The sequence below is a fragment of the Podarcis gaigeae genome (assembly GCF_964106915.1).
Source record: "Podarcis gaigeae genome assembly, chromosome: 14".
NCBI classification, from domain to species: Eukaryota; Metazoa; Chordata; class Lepidosauria; order Squamata; family Lacertidae; genus Podarcis; species Podarcis gaigeae.
The window spans coordinates 51200217-51219835 of record NC_139690.1 but is presented as its reverse complement, the minus strand read 5'-3'; the positions used below and the strand labels follow the sequence as shown (position 1 = coordinate 51219835).

The window sequence follows — 19619 nt, the reverse complement described above, 5'->3', positions numbered from 1 at the left end:
GAACCAGGAGCTTCATGATAACAGTTTCACTGTCATTAAATATCTTGATTGGTCAGGGATTTGATCTTGCATTACTGTTTGGGGTTTTTTAAGAGAGGGGCAACAATCAAGAGATTATAGCGGCACAACAGTAATAATCAGCCTCAAGCTGACACTTCCCTCCACTCCCTGGCTGCTGCTATGTTTTGTAGCCTATGGGTCACATTTATTTATGTGCATATTAAAAGATTTATACCTCACCTTTCAAGACAAATGTCCTCACAAGGCTGAGTACAAAACCAGTGATAAAGTATATAAAATCAGCATTTTAATATCTACAATTATACTACTTTAAATGAACAGTAACGATATCAATAAGACTCAGAAACTAATGAAAATTAATGAAAAATCTATTAGAATACAAACATGGCATTGCACTGCCACATTGTGTAGCAAACAATACATTTTCCCATCACTGACCTTAGTGGGACATACTAAGAGGTAGCACAATTGTCATCCTATTTAAGCTAATGTAAGCATTCTTTAGAAAAATCATTTAGTTTTATTTTATCATCTGTTTAAATTGCCTGTTTAGTTTAATTTGCTGAATTAATTTTTATGCTTTATTATTATTATTATTATTATTATTATTATTATTAGTTATTACTATGGTAGTTATTTTTATTTGTATTCTTTGTTTCTTTGAAGACTGTTAGCTGCCCTGAGAATATAAATCTATGTTGAAGGTACAAAATATAAATTATGTAAATAAAATAAATAAAAAACTCCAATTCTATTTCGCATTTCTTAGACTACTGACACCTAGTCAAAAAAGAAAGAAAGAAATAGACCTTCCGTTTTCTTAAATCTATTTCTTTTCAAATAAATTACTTATTGGGACTTTGACTGACTCTTGCATAGGTACAGCCATCTTTTCCTAGATGAATGTAACCTTAAGAAAAATAGCATGAACAATCATTTTGCATGAAAAAAAAAATTCACCAAAGGGGTTGCCCTGTTAAATGAAGTTCTGAATAAATACCATGCCCTGGATCAGAATTTCCTATTTAAATGGTAATTGTAAAGACATAGCCCCATACAGTATTTTAGTACCAGAGTCTCTAGAACCATTTGGGAACAATTTTGTCATCTGCTGCTTTGTTGAAAATCTGGAAAGATTTTGCATAAAACAAGCAATCAGATGTAGAATGTGGCTGATGACATCTTATTAATAGGTTTGCACAGTATCATTTTTATTAGCGTAATAGACTTGCTCCCCTAGAAGACTCTTTTAAAAAAATATCTCATTTCACTTGAAAATAGTATTGTATGTTGGAAACAAATGAATATGTGAAATATGCACCCAAACCAGTTTTACAACCAAACTCCTGGTTATATGCAAAATGTATTGCTATATCACAGTTGATAAGTTCCACTGCTCAAGGAATACACTCTTAGGGTTCCAGTATTGTTACAATGGCTTTAGTGATACTTTGGTCAAGATTTTGGTATTCTTGCACAGTCAGCTGAACCGTCTTCTGATCTGAGTGAGCAATTTCCCTTATTGCACTCTATGGAATGTAAAGGCCCACAGAAACCATATAGGCAAATATGCAGTGACTAAAATAAATAGATCAATGGTGGGAGATTCCTGCAGGACCAAACTGGCCAAGTACCACCTATCCCATGGGGTCAGGACGCCTAAGAATTCAGATCAACCTCTGTCCATTCCTGATCTAAAGGACTCTTTGGAACCTGACCATTGTTAAGAAAACACAGGTATCCGGTGGCTCTGCAATATTTTAAAAAGCCAGTTTCTCAAAGGATTGCTTTATATAACAAGGAGAAATACTTTTGTTTGGTTCTCTTGGTATATCCAATAGAGCACAAAACTTTAGAACCAATAGAATTCTGCCCACAAGGCATATTTTTCCTATTAACAAACTATGCTTTTCAAGTCCTTCACAGCATTACTGGGACATAAACATCCCTATTAACAATAGTATGTTCTTCACCTGCTAAATCGGTTTACCCCTCAGATAGTAATTTGACTAGTGTGCACAAAGCAAAAGAAAAATTTGTGTGCATTTGCAACCTACTGATCTATTTCTAACAAAGGAAGAGGCATAACTTTCAAACTACAGGTTGCAGTCAAGGTTCCTCTTGAAAATTACATCAAGGAAAGAGCCAGAGCTTTGTCACTTTTCAAAAGCTTGAGCTATACCAAGTAAAAATGGTAACTTTAAAGTCAGGAGTGTTATTAAGTCTGTCACTTGCTGTCACCACAGGAGCTATCTTCACTTGTAACAAACACTTATGATGGCCAGACTTCTTTTGTCTGGGAAAAATGAGCATACCTTTTTCCAACAGAAAGTAATATTCCTTAGACAAAACCAATTTTACCCCTACACAGTTACATAAAGTAATATTAGAACACTTTATTGGATAATAAATGTGGGCTTGAATTTAAGAAGAAGTGAAGAAGAAGAAAAACCAGACCTCTTCAATCTGTTCATATACTGAACCGATTTGTATCCCAATTTAGTTACTGAAGAGTTGATAGACAAATTGATATATGAATATCCCCAAGCTCTGAAGGTTTTATCTAGCATTCTGTAGAATTGAATATTTACAAGCAGTAACGATAAGCCGAGAACTGCAGGCTGCAGAAGTATGAACGATGAAACGCTTTACTAGAAAAGTAATAGAACACCATCTACCTCCATTATGATTTGCAATGGATGGCAAGATTCCTTTTGGAGTGAGCAATTAGATTTTTGTGTATATGCTTCAACCAATATAAAATACTAGCAACAGAACAGTATAGCATTCTACATCTGTTATAAAAGCTAATGTGCTAAATTATCATTAAAAGCAGCTAAAAAAAACCTAAGCTCAGCAGATTGCTCACCATCTAATGCACACTGGAGGAAATTCTACTCAAAAGATTGTATATCATAATATATTGTTCCACCATCTATACCACCCCAAAAAACCTTGCACCCAAGGCTTTGTTTCTGTGTTCTTACTACAAAGAGTACAACCAGCATCATTTCGCTTACAGAATAGGGTTTTGCATCATCTGTCTCACACACAAACAGTTTACATCAACATGATTTTAAGAGGAAGCAGTGTATGTGATGCTACAAACAGAGATTATATCATGATCCATATAGGCAGAGATCCAAAGACCCACCCAACTACCTTCATGTACCTGGTGGCTTTTGAATTGTATTTCTCAAGCCTTACCTATTTTGCATGCAAACTGCTCTTGAAAGTGTGAGGATTTTAAAAAGCCTTTTGTGATGCAGCATATGGAAGGGGAGGAACCCTGATGTTCAAAGGAAAGACAGAGAAGGATATCATTAGATGTTGCAGTCTGGCTATAGTATACTACATACTACAATATTCTGTTTTACAGCTTTCTGTATTGAAGTTCCCCCCAAAATAGTTTTCTTAGGGTACACTAATTGGCAGGCAGTTCATAGTTGTCTCTCAAAGTCCACATGCACCAGCACTCCAACCAGTGCTTGTCCTGCAAACAAATACCTGCCAATTAGTGTACCCTAAGTGTACCCTGCCAAGCAGTTGACAACCAACGTAGCATTGTAATTCTATTTTTAATAATAAGGATAAAAAAAATGTATGCACATTTAGTTCAAAATGATGTTGTGTCTATCATGTGTCCCAGCTTCCCCCAAAAAGCTTTGGGCAGTGGAAGTTCACAAATCACTCTTCTTTTTAACCAAAACAGTCTTGCTATCCTAAGGATAGCAACTGGGCTTGTACCAAAACAAACCTCCGCAAAAATGAGTCAGACTGCTACATTAGCAGCACCAAAGTGACCTCCCTGGGGCACAAGGCTAGGCAGTGTGTATGGAGGTCCTGGGCTGCCCAGACAACAACACCCCACTCTCAGCCGCGCTGAGGAAAACTGCAGGAGTTGCTGGAAGGAGGTGTAAAGGGAACTATCCAATTGCCCTAGGGATTCTACTCTGTATTTCTGTAGGGTTTACTCCTTAGCCTTTTCTTCTCCCAAAGATATTCCACAAGATCAGAAAAGTCCTTCCTCTAGATGGGCTATCTTCCAAGATGGATGAGCCCCATCTGCAGTCTTCCCGCCTTCTTGACTGTGGGACCCACCATTGGTCTCATCTGCCAGAGCCTGTCTTTGCATGCAGGGGAAGTCCCTAACTCAGAGGGTTTGAGATCCATCAGCCACATTCACCTGGCTTAATCTGTTTAACCAGTTGAACCCGTTTCCTGAGATGTGGCTGCTGCCACATGCTGGCAGCTTCTAGGAGCCACAGGTGAGAGCTGAGTGCAGGGTGTGGACCAAAGGTGGACAAACTACCCCATATATCTGTCTGTGTATTAAATTTTGTTTAATAAATAAAATTATTAAAACTATTAATTGTGTCTGTATTCTCAATTAACTATATTAATTGTGTATATTAAATAATTATTTTGTGAACTCCTTAATTTATGATATAGAAACTTAATTTAGTTTGTGGCCCACATGTTCTGTGTCTTGCAGTCTGAATGGCTGGATCACCCTTGGGTACAAGATGGAATCCTGTGGGACACACAGGACAGCTCCCATGGTGCTGAACAGTAACCTCCCATGCTTATTTTCTGGAAACAGACCAAGAGGTAGGAGTGGAACCACTGAATTACAGTGCGCACAACCTCCACCTATCTGAGACACCTCTGTGGTATCAAAAGCCAATGAGAGATCAAGGAAAACAAGCAGGCTCACTCTCTCCCAATAAATGCTATCAACCACAGGCAACCAAAGCAGTTTCAGTGTCATGGCCAGGCCTGAAACCAGACTGGGATGGATCTAAGCAATCAGCTTCCTCCAAGCATGTGTGAAGTTGGACCACCACTGCCTTCCCAAACAGCTTGCCCAAAAAGGAGCTGTAATGAACCAGGAACAGTCACTCACTGCTATAGCTTAAGAGAGCTGTGTCACACAATAGAAGTCCAGGTGTGCCACCAAGTGTACATTTAATAGCCACAACCCATCCCAGCTCTCTGATGAGTGTGCCTTTATGATTGTGAACACATTCTTAATGCATTCCTACAGCTTATTCAACATCTACTTAAAACCACAAAGTGAACCTTAAGAAACAATTGAAAAAAGTGTCTTGATAAATATTCATTATCAGTGAATTGGCAGGTGCCCTTAAAAAAAAAAAAGCTCATCAATTTTGATTTTCTAAAAAAGGCTCAACAACTTTGGTCCAACCCAGGAGCCAGTGGAGGTTGCTATGGTGCTGCAACAGCCATGCCAAATTTTACTATGGTTGTGTTTTCAAGTGACATGAACTATTATTTTTAGAAGACAAGCACAGGAGAACTCTAATTTTTACAAAATAATTACAGTTTTCTACTCTGTTGTAGTCTTCTTTTTAAGTTACTTGCATCAAAAAGAATTCCTACTGTTTTCAAATGACTTTTTGGCTATCAGACAGATGTTAAATCACCAGATAAATTGCACTTAATTCCCCCCCCCCCCGTATCTCCTCTAACTTGTACTTTGAATTAACTGTTTAAAATTGTTTTCCTCCTTGCTGAACACTCTGGAATGAATTACCGTACTCTCATTTTGGAGTCCATGGTTTAGAAATGTAATGTCAAGTAAAAACATGCTTTTTATTTTTTGGTTGACTTAGGTGTCTAAATAGCTACCGGTACTTATATACTAGGACCTTAAATACTATATAATGATTTAAATATCAATTCACTTAAATGCTGATCTACATACAGAAATGTTTGCAGATGGTGTTTCTAAAGAATGTCACAATTTTAAAAAAATGTAAAACACAACTGCTATGCTGCGTGTGCTTTGGATGATAAACGTCCTTTGTAAGTTGCCAATGAAAACAGATCCCTGTTTTTTTAAAAACAAACAAGACTATGTTCCTTAAACCTGGGTCTTTAAAACAGGCTTACTTAATCAATAAACTGAAGTTGTTTGGTTCCTGCCGAATCAGCACAATTAAAACATACCAACTCTGCTATTATCGCCTCAAGCTACAGCCTTCAGCCACAGCATTTTTACCTTTTTATGTTTGCAAGAGGATCTGCAACTGCTGATGTGGGGTTTTCCACACAACATCTACAGGGACTAGTTCATAAGAAGTACAGAAGCATGTTTACTGGATGCAGAATTGCTCAAAGATCATCCATGGCACCAAGAAGAAAAATGCTTGTGATGTTTTATCTTTCAGCAATGACCTGCACAGGGAGGAAACAACTGACACTCCATTAGCCTCCAATTTGTCCTCCAAAAGTGTAGGGTCAGAATTTAAATGTAATCAAAGGCTGTAATACCACAATTGTCCTTATTCAAATATATATTTAAAATGCATATAGAATGATAATGATCTTTAATCGTTGAGGCACATATTAAATACATCCCTAATGAAAAAGGAACATTGTTTTCACAGGCCACAAGCCAATGAATTCAGAAACTACCTCCATGCAGCGAACTAATATTTTCTCACTCTATTTTTATCCATCAAACAATATTCCCATGAGTGATGTTATCAACTTACTTGTGAAAACTCAAGAGACTTTATAATATTTGTCTGGCAGGGAGTAAAAAAAAAGTACACTAGTCTTAGCAAAAAGATCTGTGACCTTTGCATTTTATTAACTATTCTTATTTTTATCATTTCAATCAAAGTATTATTGGTTCATTCATAGCCATTTCAATTTGTCACTTTTGGATAATGCCAGGACCACCAAGGCAACAAAATAATTCCTAATGTTAGAATACAAAGGATATTGGAGTAGGTTAGGCTGGCCGGCAGGCGAGACAGGTGGCATGAGTGACCAGACCATCAGTGTGAGCCAGCAGGGCTTCCCATTCTCCTCCTGTTGCTGTTGACATGAGCAATGGCAGTGGGGAGGGGAATGAAGAGAAGAAATATTTCCTCTCCTTCATCCTCCCCCTGCCACTGCCAGAAGGAAACCTGCAGTGGTGCACGGGACAAAGAGGACTAAGACTTTTCTCCCCTTCATTCCCCTCCCACCACCAGTTGCAGCAGTGGCAGGAGGAGTACTGGGATGGAGGAGCTGTAAGGGGATGGGGGAAGAGATTTTGGGGTGTGCTATGGGGAAGTGGGGTTGGGCAAGTTGTGAGGGGATAGGGGAACAGATACTTTGGGTGAAATGTAAAGGGAGAGGGTTGACAATGGAGTGGTAGGTAGGAGCATTTGGTGAGCAGTCTACACAGGGGCATCCCTTAGTAAATTCAAATTTACTAAACAAATAATCTAAATACACAAGTACAGAGCAAAACTAAATCTAACAAACAATAAAGTTCACAACTTCTGCTGCATATCTCCAAGAAGCTTCAACAGCCTAGGAGATAGACCTCTCATCATGCTAAATTCCTTGCAGAGGAGACTGACAGCAGCTAAAGGGAAATACTAGGGAGAGTATGAAAGTTTCAACTGTTAGTGCAGGTCTTACTGCATTTCCAAAGGCCAAGTAAAGTGTTAAAGTGTCTACCTAACTCCAGAAAGCAGAAGAGACTGTTGAAATTTCCCTAGGAAGGGAGTTCCATTTCACAGTCTTCACTGTCACTGTGTAAGCCAAGTCCAGAAATCTTGCTAGCAATTATCAGCAAAGAGAAGAGAACTGTGTGAATTCAAAGTACATGTTTTGACAATAATAGTATGAAAAAACAGCACGGCCCCTGCAACCCTCAGTTCTTCCAACTCAGTATCTAGGCCTGAACTAGGAGTATGTTGTCAAAGTCATCAGGGAGTCTCTTTACAAAGTACAAACTAGTCGTTCTTCTTTACGAGCACTGTCATAGCTCCTAATGATGAGGATTAGAAAGCAGCAAGCAATACTAGCAAGAATAAGAACAACTTTGTCAGAGCTAGAGTCCTTGATGGCCTTTATGTTAAAAGTAGCATCAGGGTTGAGAGCATGCCAGAAATTTCCCTTCATTCAGAACCTTGTTTGTTGTGTGAAAGGGAATGACTGAAGTTGACTGAAGATTCTGTTCCACAATTCATATTTGGGTTTCCCCGTCATAACATTTCTCTGCTCAGAAGGTCCATCTCCTGATATTCTTTCCATTAGGGTATAAATCTGGATGCTAGTAGCTAAGATTTTGCTTTTACTGAAGTTTTTGGGAAAGCATGAACATGGGCTCTAAGTAGCATTTGAAATCAAGAATAAAGGAAGTCAGTGTCATCAGAGTGCTCAAATGCTGCTGATGAGAAGGCATGTGGTTTCTGATTCTGTGACTTTGTATCAATGCCATCTGCACTGAGAAATCCCTTGGTACTGAGACTGCTGTACTCTGGTTAATAAGGCTAGAGCTTGAAGCCAAGAAGCTCTCTAAATAACAAGGGTGTTGCTTGGTATCAAGACTGTCCATGCTGAGAAGCTTTCTAGGCACTGATTCTATAATTTGGCACAAAGAAATCTCTGCTCACTTACCTATAAATGGTGTGACAGTTGCAGCCGACACAGTCCCACTGCCATCATCTGGCCTCTCCGTGCTAGGCAATGGCAGATAGGCCAGGAAGTGGGACCTTGGTTGGGCAGAGCTGACTGGGAATCATTCAGGCCTGCTCCACAACCTTAAAATCAGGCCTGCCTCCTTGACCGACACCACCATTGCCTTTCAGATCTCTCTCCCTTAACTCATTGTTGCAATCTTTCACTTGTGTGTTATATCTTATTCAACCTTGCTATGAATCACTTCGGTCGCCAGATTGAAGGACAGGGAAGAATTTTGCCCTCAGGCTAATTGGGCCCATCTAGGGGTTATTGCCTACCTCACAACAATCGTTACAACTTTGGGGGATATGACATTGGGTAAGATCTTTAGTCTGTGTCAGAGGAGGAGATATAAGCTTCTGCCTTCCTCTCCAAGGCAGTGGGGTATCCCGTTAAAGGAATCCTGGCGTAAGGTGCTTCTGTCTGTACACTGAGATGGGAACCAAGGACAATAGCACTCCCCAATGTGGTGAACCTGTCGGGATTGTACCTATTTGATATATGTCACATGTTAACCCTTCCGCAGATTTGACCCTTCTGGTAATTGTCCAGCAGATGGGCTGGATGATATGGGTGATACCCAATGCCAAGCCAAAACTCACTTACATGGCCTAATATGAACCCAATAATCTTTTCAGTGGTCCCTTCATAGGGAGCTGGTGTTTGTTCACAGAGAGCTTTCTGGGTCATGTAGCCAGCAAGACTAAACCACTTCTGGGGCAATTGGACACTGTGACGGAAGCCAGAGCACATGGAAATGCCATTTATCTTCCCGCCACGGTGGTACCTATTTATCTACTTGCACTGGTACACTTTTGAATTGCTAGGTTGGCAGAAGCTGAGACAGAGCAACGGGAGCTCACCCTGTCATGCAGGCTCAATGGTTTAGACCACAGCGCCACCTGCGTCTCTAGAATCAGATGGTATCTTTACAGGAGTAGAATTGTTGGAAACCCAACAGCTTGTTATTGGGTGTTAACTTTTGCATATGGATTTTTCCCCAAACTTTAATTTAAAAAACTTTTTTTTTTAAAAAAAAAGGAAACTCAACAGCTAATTCATGAGAGTGGATGGTCTACAAGCCAAAGTCAGAATCTGTCGTCCTCTGGGCCACACAGTCAACAAGTGTCATCAAGACTATTGCAGCAATGAAGGCAGGTGTTCCAAGAGGCACCTGACAGTCCATACCTGGTTTAGTAAACTCATGCTGTGGTCAGGCATCAGACACTCTGGGGCCATACCCCTGGAGATAAAGGCCAACAGTACTGGGATCAGATTGGGCTTCCAAAGGCATAAATTCAGGGGATGTTCAGTTAATAAATCCCCAAAGCCAAAGAGCCTGAAGCCTTATCATAAAATGTTTGAAACCAGTGCAGACTAAAATTGACTGAGAAATAATCACAAGTGGCAATGTCAGAGACTCATCTGCCTGTAGCCCCTCTCTCTTTCTTTTCTAGTTTTCTAGTGGTGGACAACATAAAAATCTGATATAAAATATCTTTCTGATGAGAAAAGAATATAAATTTGTAAATAGAATTCCCTTACAGTGGCCAACCTATGATGGTCAAAAAGAGCATTGGTCCCATCCCTGAACCACACAGAGACCCAGGGTTTCTCCTGCTCAGGGCAGGAGCTGCAGGCCCTGTAAAGCTCTATGCAGCTTCATATCCCATATGGTTGACTGAAAAAAGGAAACACAAAATATGCAACCTTTTAAAAGTTCAGAACACAAGCAATGGCACCACTTTCTCTAGCAGCAATGCCTCATGGCTAAATAACTTTTAAAATAGTTTTACTTCTAGTTAATTTCATTCACAAGAGGAAACATGCTTTCCCCTCTTAAAAGTGAAACGGGTATGGCCACCTCTATAAAGCAAAGGGCAGGAGACCCACACAATGACCTTTGCTTCCTTACATCAAAGGTTCCACCCTTTCCTTTTAATCTGTACATTTGGCACACTGTACATGATGTATTTGTGACTAGAGCAATAGGAGTGCTGGGCTTAGGGATGAGGACTTCCATTTATTCCTACAAATATTATCTGCAACTCTCTGAGTAACTAGCAGTTACATTGGTCTCGGTGGAAGTGTAGTGATGAAATTTCACCATCACAGTCTTCGTTGTTGATACTGAAGAATGAGAAGAGGTTGGCACTGAAGGATCTGAATTAATAGCCAAAGGGACTGCTTGGAAGAGAATGGGATCACTACAGTGGGAGGCATTGATTTAGTGAACCAGCTTAGCGTGATATCTTAAATGTGTTTCTGAGTACTCACAGGCTTCAAAGTACCTTTTCCCTTGAAATTTATCTATATTTAACTTCTTGGAAAGAATTAATTTGTCTCTGTGTCAAAGGAGAAAAAATACCTGCATCTTGTTCAGCTTAGAACTCAAGAGGTTTAAGGAGGTTGATACTAAGGTTACTCTTACTTTTCCTTTTACCACATGCCAATCTGAAAGCTCCTACCACATCTTAGGGACTGTTTTGCCTGATAAATGAACTGGAGTCACTGATTCCCCTGGCCCAACTGGGGGAAATTCTGCACATAAAATTTGATATTGGAGCAAAGAAAGGAAGCAATCCTTTCAATCATCTGTGAAGCAAAGCTTTGGTTCATGAAGCTTAACTAAAGCCAGAGGATCTTGTGGTCATAACAGATGAGCTTTAGAAAGTCTGTCTCTATAATGAGCCACTAATATACTCTTGATCTGCTGTGGACAGCTTATTGAAAGTCCCCTCTGTGCACCAAGTTCCACTTCTTATAGCACATGCTGGAGCACGCTCAGTAGTGAGCCCACTTTCATAAAGACTCTGTCTAGTGAAGCCCATTTTAGTCCAAAGCTGTAAGTTTTCTGACTGTGATAAGTTACTTGTGCATTTTCTGCAGAGAAAAATGCCTTTCTTGGAACTTCCCATTTGAAGGAGCAAAAGGAGACTCCTTTTTTGTTTCTCTTTAAGACCCATCTCTCAGAAACATAGGTCTGATTTAGTGGTCACCAAACAGCAACCCTATCAGTATTTCACACAAGGTGTATAACATTTAGAAGATCCTTATGCACCAACCCATAGGCATGCAGTGAATACATTCAGTGAAATATATCTTCCTAGTATATTTCAGGAAGGCACTGACACTGGTAAGAACTTTTCATTGACCTCCACAAGAGGGGCAACTGCATTAAATATGTAGACAGTTAAATTTAATTCAAAGTGTCCTCCAAACTAGACTCTGAGTAACACTAAAATATGAAGAGCACTGGTAGGACATCTATTGCTGTAAGATATCTGTGTTATATTCAATTCTTTATTTTAAAATGTCACTACAATGCCACTATGTCTGTTTGCAGTTCTGGTTCCCTTGCTTCCATCTACCTGCTCAATTCTTGGTGTTTCTGGTGGCTCTTTCACTCCCACTCTCATGGTTACCACCTACCTGTTTTGTTTAATCTAGAACTACTCTGTGTTTGTTACACTATTGGTTGCAGGTCCTACTGCCTTGCTGAGTTTGTTACACTATTGGTTGCAGCTCCTACTGCCTTGCTGACCAGTAGGATTTGCTGCAAGCAAATTGACTGTCCATGGTGGTGATGCTGATTACATATTTATTTTATTTATTGAATTTATATACCACCTTATTCCCGCAGGTCTCTAAATGGCTGATTACACACTTTAAGTATCATGCTGGAAGTGGAGCATGGTATAAGAAAGTTAAAATCACTGGGGAGGAGATGGAGAGAGCAAAGAAGAAGAGGAAGAGGAAGAGGAAGAGGAAGAAGAAGAAGAAGAAGAAGAAGAAGAAGAAGAAGAAGAAGAAGAAGAAGAAGAAGAAGAAAAAGAAAAAGAAAAAGAAGGAGGAGGAGGAGGAGGAGGAGGAGTATCAACTACTGGGAAAGAATAAACGGCACCTAAGAAGATTTAAAAAGATACTTGTTATGAAAGTGATCAACATTATAAAATGGTAGGAAGTAGAAACTGAAATACCACAAGAGAAATTAAACATAAGTTTAGGCTCCAAAATTAAAACACTCATTGAATGGTTCTCATTAAAAGTCAAGCATTAATGAATATTCATTCCATAAATCATGAGTGTATGGCTTATAGATTGTCAACTGTTTGCACATCCTACACAATTACTTCAAGAGGTTTATGGATTCGGTTCCATCTGGTAGAAAGTTTCACTTGTGCATCATATTTTGAATTCAGAAGAGTACCTTGTGATATGTTTCCCAGCATTTTAGCATAACATTTATCTTTTAAAGCACACAGCTTATCTGGAAAAGGATGTTGACATCAACTATGTTTTCAAATGTAGTGTATCCCCTTTGCTTATAGTAAGTTATTTAAGTCACTCATTTTTTCTACCTTTTGGTATATGTGAAACCATTTGTTAACCTCAGTCTAGGTTAACCATTTGTTAACCTCAGTCAAGATAATGAGTGAAACTCACTTTATTTAGCTAACATCTCAGTCCCATACATATTTACGGTACTCAGAAGTCCTCAAAATTCTATCCTGAAAATGTTCATGACTTTGCAGCCTCATATTTGCAAACTAAGAAAAGCGTGTCATTTCCCTGTGACTAGTGTAAGGTTCTTCAGTAACACTAGGGTAAAGCCACTATGGTTTTGTTACAACAATATTAGTATCAAACAAGTACTGAAACTGAGTCCTACCATAATCATTCATGGCTCACCGACTAGGTCTAGCTTGTGTAGCGGGAGAGTATGTGCCCTAAAATAAAATCTGAAACCAATTTCTATTTCCAGTAGATCCTGGAGGGCATTACTCACTTCAAGATGGCTCCTCCCTCCAACCAAGGTTGGTAGGTTCTCCAAAGTCTTCCATGTTACTGAGGGAAGAAGTCAGCCTGCCTTTCAGACTGGCTGGCAGAGCAGGAATAACCAGGCAACCCCCCAACCATGATTCTGAATAAATCCATGGAATAAATTCCCTAAAATGGCCAGAAAACTGACCAACAGCTATTTTGAGGGGCATAAGTCTGTTTAAAATGGTGACATGCATAGTAAGCTCGATCAGGCTGTCCAAGTTTCTTCCCTTTCCATAAATATTCTGTTGACTGAAGTTTTCAATTGTTAAGTTAGCAACTCTGAGCATTTTTAAAGTCTATCAGTTGTTAAGTCTATCAGTCTAGATTGATAGACTTAACAATTGTTAAGTCTATCAGTCTATACAGCAAACTTGCAGTACTGGTGGGAAACCACCCCTTGAATCACAACAAATGGGCGGATAAACATTCGGTCGCAAATTCCCTGTCCCAACTGCTGGGGCAGACACTACGCCCCGTAGATATCGTGGTCATCTCATGGCTGCCTTCTGGACCTTATATGAGACGTATGGTTATTAACTTTAGATCTGCCCACTGCGTTGCAAAGATTCTAGGACTAAGAAACCGTACAAAAAAATGGCACATCTATTTCACAAGGGTATTCACCAATCTGACCCGCACACCGCTATGCACCAGGATAGGTGCTGTCTGTGCTGATGCCGGGCCTGTGCGCCATAAAGAACAAATAGTCGGGGGAATGGAGCCGGGACACATTACCCCTCAGGGAGTGGCAAGCCTGCCCGCAAATGATTTAATTGATTTTCTACACACACACACCCGCTTGGTACCCTGGTCTCTACGTGCAACGAGCCTGGTATTGGACTACCCAAGCAAGACCAGTTTGAAATGCTCTCGTCCTCATATGCCTCGATGCCGGAATTGGAGGCTTCCATTATTTTAAGCCCAATACGCAATCATGATCCACAGCATTTGTAGCAGTACCGACACAAGATTCAGCTGTTGACCTGCTACCTGTACAGCCTATACGGGTCGGCAAAGCCCTCGCTCTGCAAAAACCAGCTGAACATCATGATACATCAGCTGATCATCATGATATTTGTAATGGTGTCATCGAAGATCCTCTGGGCCAAATCAACCTATTGGCCCCTCAGTTAAAGCCATCACACCTACTTAGGGACCAGCGACCTCAAACCTGGAACCACCAAGCAGGGCAGAAGGAGGAGGAGCTTAACTCAGGAGCCCCAAACCACCGGAAAAGAGATTGACTGCCACTATTTCCACCATCACCCTATTTCCACATTCTATCTTGGAATGTGGCGGGATGGCTATCTAAGCAGGGTGACGTCGACCTTCTGGATTTCCTTACAAAATTTCAGATTATATGTCTACAGGAGACATGGTGTCTAGATCTCCATGTCCCTTCTCTACAGGGATACGAAGCCTTTGCTACCCCTGCGATAAAACCAAATTTCCGAGGCCGACCTAGTGGTGGCTTAGTCACTTTTGTTTCCACCAAGCTAAAGTGCAAGGTCCGGCAACAGCAGTGGGCGAAGAGTAACAATCTACAAATCCTACTTATTTCTAGCAGTGAAGGAGGAGATTTCCTTTGCTTTAATATATATATCCCTCCCATAGGCACCCCTTCCCAGTCGTCACAAATCTGGGAAGATTTAGAGCTATGTTTGGAGACGCGGGTGGTGCTGTGGGTAAAAGCCTCAGCGCCTAGGGCTTGCCGATCAAAAGGTCGGTGGTTCGAATCCCCGCGGCGGGGTGCGCTCCCGCTGTTCGGTCCCAGCGCCTGCCAACCTAGCAGTTCGAAAGCACCCCCGGGTGCAAGTAGATAAATAGGGACCGCTTACTGGCGGGAAGGTAAACGGCGTTTCCGTGTGCTGCGCTGGCTCGCCAGATGCAGCTTTGCCATGCTGGCCACGTGACCCGGAAGTGTCTCTGGACAGCGCTGGCCCCCGGCCTCTTGAGTGAGATGGGCGCACCAACCCCAGAGTCTGGCAAGACTGGCCCGTACGGGCAGGGGTACCTTTACCTTTACCTTGGAGAAGGCTGAACTAGAATTCCATGGCATGGATATCCTGCTGGCAGGTGATTTCAACGCCAGGATAGGAAACGACATTAATACGTACTGCTCTAAATCTCAGTTACTGCCAGAGGCAGATTGGTTTATTCCCTGGTCCTCTGACGATAAGGTCTTGAATAAGGCAGGCATTACATTAATGGAGACTGCCTTCAAACATAATCTGTATAATTTGCATGGTACCCATATGGACAGGTCAGGGGGTTTCTTTTCTTTCCTTGGGCCTAGAGGTGCAAGCGTTATTGATTATATCCTGGTCTCCCCAAAACTCTTGGAGAGGTCACAGGGCTTTAGGACTTTCAACAGAACTGAGAGTGATCACCTCCCTATATCAATCTCACTAATTCCCCGTGGTTTGGAGGATCCGCAATACCGCAATCACTGTGCAGACCCACCTCCAACTCTGGCCCTTCGTAGGCATAAATGGAACAGTGACCTGGAATTCAAAATCAAACTACACCTGCATTCATCAGACTTACTGGCCTTGAGAGACCAGTGTATTTTATCTAATTCTGACCCCTTTTTAACATTTCAGCAGGTCTCAGAGTCGCTCCTCCCACTACTTACGAACTCCAACCCTCCCAAACAACAAAATAATTTGAGGGCCTGGTTTGACAAAGACTGTAGGAATCTAAGATCTTTGCTTAGGAAATTACAAAATAAGGTAAAACAGGAAGGGACCCTGTCCTCAGTGGAAAACCTGCACAGGTGGCGCTCTCATTATAAAAATACTCTAAAATTTAAGAAATCCCTTTATAGAAAGGAACAATGGGAGGCACTCAACAAGGCGACCAAACTGCGGGACGACAAAAAGTTCTGGGAAATAATTGCTCAGGGAGTTTCACCCAAAGTGAAAATTGTAACCAACAGTATTCCATCTAACTTATGGTACCAACATTTTTCCCGGCTATATACAGCTCCAAACATTGCTAAACCAAGCCAGTTTCCTCCTCTTAAAAATGACCTATTAATGGGCTGGGATCCTGTTACTGGATCAGAATGTTTACAGCTAATTAAAACACTCAGGAATGGCAAAGCTCCCGGTGAAGATATGATTCCTCCTGAGGTGCTTAAACTAAATGCCCAGTGGTGGGCTGCTTTTTTGGCCCAACTTTTTACGGTAATAAATGATACATGCAAAATCCCAGAAAACTGGAAACTGAGCCTGGTAGCCCCCATCTATAAGAAGGGAGAGCCCCAAGACCCCTCGCCCCATAAGTCTCCTGGACATTGTGTATAAACTTTATACTCGCCACCTGCTAAATAAATTGGTTGACTGGGCTGACTACTCTAACTTGCTTAATCCGGAACAGGCAGGGTTTAGAAAGGGCCATAGTACAATAGGCCATTGTTTGGTACTACAGACAATGATAGATAAGTATACAAAGACACATAAGAGCAAACTTTTTGTGGCTTTTGTAGATCTCACATCCGCTTTTGACTCAATCTGTAGGGACAAATTATGGCAAAAACTATATGACACAGATATTGATAGACGACTTCTCAAAATACTTAGAGAGTTACATTCAGACACCACAGTTAAAATCAGAACTGGGATGTCAGGCAACTATACTGACCCACTGCCACTGGGGAAAGGGGTTAAACAGGGCTGTTTGTTAGCGCCGTTCCTCTTTAATTTCTATATAAACGACATTGTTCAACATATGGCAAAGTATAAGTCATCAGCTCCTGCCCTGGAAGGCAAACACCTGAATATACTGCTATATGCTGATGACATGGCGGTCATGGCACTCACTCGAAGGGGCCTACACAGCATGCTGGAGGGGCTCGCAGCTTATTGTTCCCAAAACTCTCTAAAGATAAATTATGACAAAACAGAAATTGTGGTATTTACAAGAGCTCGCCACACATTTAGATGGTCTTTAGATGAACACAAAATTGAACAATGTCTTTTCTTTAAATATCTTGGTATCACTTTCCAAGCTACATCTAGCTGGCTTGCCCACTTCAAGACTGTAGCCCTTCTAACACGTAGGACAACTGGTGCTCTGCTCAGCTTTTTTTATTCGAGGGGAGGGCAACTGGTGACCCCGGCACTAAAAACTTTTGTTGGAAAAGTGATTCCCCAGATGTTGTACGGAGTAGAACTCTGGGGATGGAATCAGAAGCTGTTAGAACGGCTTGAAATCTTCCAAAATTTTTATCTCAGAAGAATTCTAGGCCTCCCTCAGAGTACTCCGGCAGCTCTCCTAAGAGTGGAAGTAGGATTACCTTCTGTGTCTGCCAGGGCCCACTTAAGATTCCTGCGTTTTTTCACCAACCTCATAGATGCCCCGAACACCTTATTGGCTAAACAAGCCTTTGTATCATTACAAAATAATACCACTTGGCATAAAAACCTACTAGACATTCTATCCAGATACAACCTACCTGAGTTTAATACTCTCAAATTGTGGAGCCCTGATAAAGTTCGGGAATGGATCTTTGAAAAAGACGCCTTTTTGGACTCCACTAAGATAAAAAACTCTGGGTTTTCCTACTGGTTCCCCCGAGTAAAAGCAGTCAAAATCTGTGCCAACTACTTGGTGGAGATCACTGATCCCACCCTTCGGAGAGCTTTCACTATGGCACGGTTTCAAACATTGCCAACTGCTTATCTGACCGGTAGATACACAAAAACCCCAGTAGAACATCGTTTATGTCCTTGCCTTATGAAAATTAAAGAGGATCTTACACATTACTTCCTCTATTGCCCCATTTACTCGGGCTTTAGAGACGCATTGCTGCAAATTATACCCAACTCTATAACCAGTCCTGAAGATAGAGTAAAATTTTTGTTAGTTGATGCAAACCCACGCATTACCCATGTGGTAGCGGTTTTTGTGATGAAGGCCATGAAAGCCAGGGAAAGATTTATGGACGACAATGTAAAGACCCCTTCATCGTCTGTTTAACTCGTTGCTCGTTTTCCCTCCTTTTCTATTTTGTGGGAAGAAGGTTTTGTTGGCATAGTATGTAATGAATTTTAATATTTTTAACTATTGTAGTGTTGATTTTTGTGCACAGGCATGGTCCTCACAATAAACGGATTTGTTGTTGTTGTCTATCAGTTCAAAGATAACCTGACTGAAAGGAGACATCCCAGAGTAAGAACCTAAGGAGCACATGTTTTTATATACTTTTGATTACAACAGACACACAAAGATAGCAAATAATAACAGGCAAAAGCCTATACAAATATAATAGAAAGAAACAACTTTTCCGATGGAATTCTCTAGTTACACTATTAAATAAAAACAAGATATAAAAACTGAATTGCTTTCAGTGTGTATTTTCAACAGGACTATACTGTATTGAATTATTCTGAAGTCCCTTAAATATACACCTAACATCAGTAGATTTTCAAATATACTGAAACAGATTCACTGTTGCCAATATCCAGCAAAGAACCTCAGGCAAAAGAAGTGCAATTATTACTTCAAACAAAGAATGAAAAGATCCAATACTACAGATAGCTAATTTAAGTGTTTGAATATTCAAATGGCAGATTTACATTAACAGCTACAAACTATTCAACTATTGTATGTTTACTTGATTAAAAATTACAAATGTCAAAACTAGTATCCTTAAGGAAGTTAGTTTTTTTTACTCTGACATTAGCTATAACTTACCGTAACTGTAAATTTCCTAACTATGTAGAAAGTTATGATGACTTTCTACATACTGAATAGTATGGAATAAAAGATAGACACAGATCCTGTTTTTAGATGGCAGCCATTCATTATTGTGCTGTCTAGCCTAGCTCCAGAACACCTTTCTTGCTTCTTATATAATCTTTTTATTTCTAGTGTGAGCTATTTCTACATACTTATACAAAATAGTCTTCAGTGGTAGGTTTATTAGTTATAAGTACTATATGTTTCTTCAGTTGTATTAAATGTTTGTACCCAGTGGTGGCTGCTGACGACTACTACTACTTATTATTATTATTATTCACATTTTTATACCACCCTTCATCCAAACATCACAGGACACTTTACAATATAAAAACTGCCCACAAAAATAAATACCATAATAACAAACAAAAACAACACCCCGAACACACACACACACACACACAGAGAGAGAGAGAGAGAGAGAGAGAGAGGCCATAGATTGTTTAATTAGCAAATGGCCTGGGAGAAGAGGGATATTTTTGCCTGATGCCTAAAGATGTGCAATGAGGATGCCAGGCTAGCTTCCAGTACTTATT

The 19619-nt window shown here is 40.4% G+C and overlaps 1 protein-coding gene and 1 long non-coding RNA gene across 8 annotated transcripts in view; one reads left to right on the top strand and one right to left on the bottom strand.

Moving 5' to 3' along the window:
* The window catches only part of SDK1 (sidekick cell adhesion molecule 1), a 580479-nt gene that overhangs the window by 507552 nt on the left and 53308 nt on the right, over nucleotides 1-19619 (bottom strand). The gene's annotated exons all lie outside the window — the stretch shown is intronic.
* LOC310831393 lies at nucleotides 13756-18460 on the top strand. Its single transcript, XR_014557846.1, has 2 exons — nucleotides 13756-15011; nucleotides 15375-18460. It is a non-coding gene; the product is annotated as an uncharacterized lncRNA (long non-coding RNA).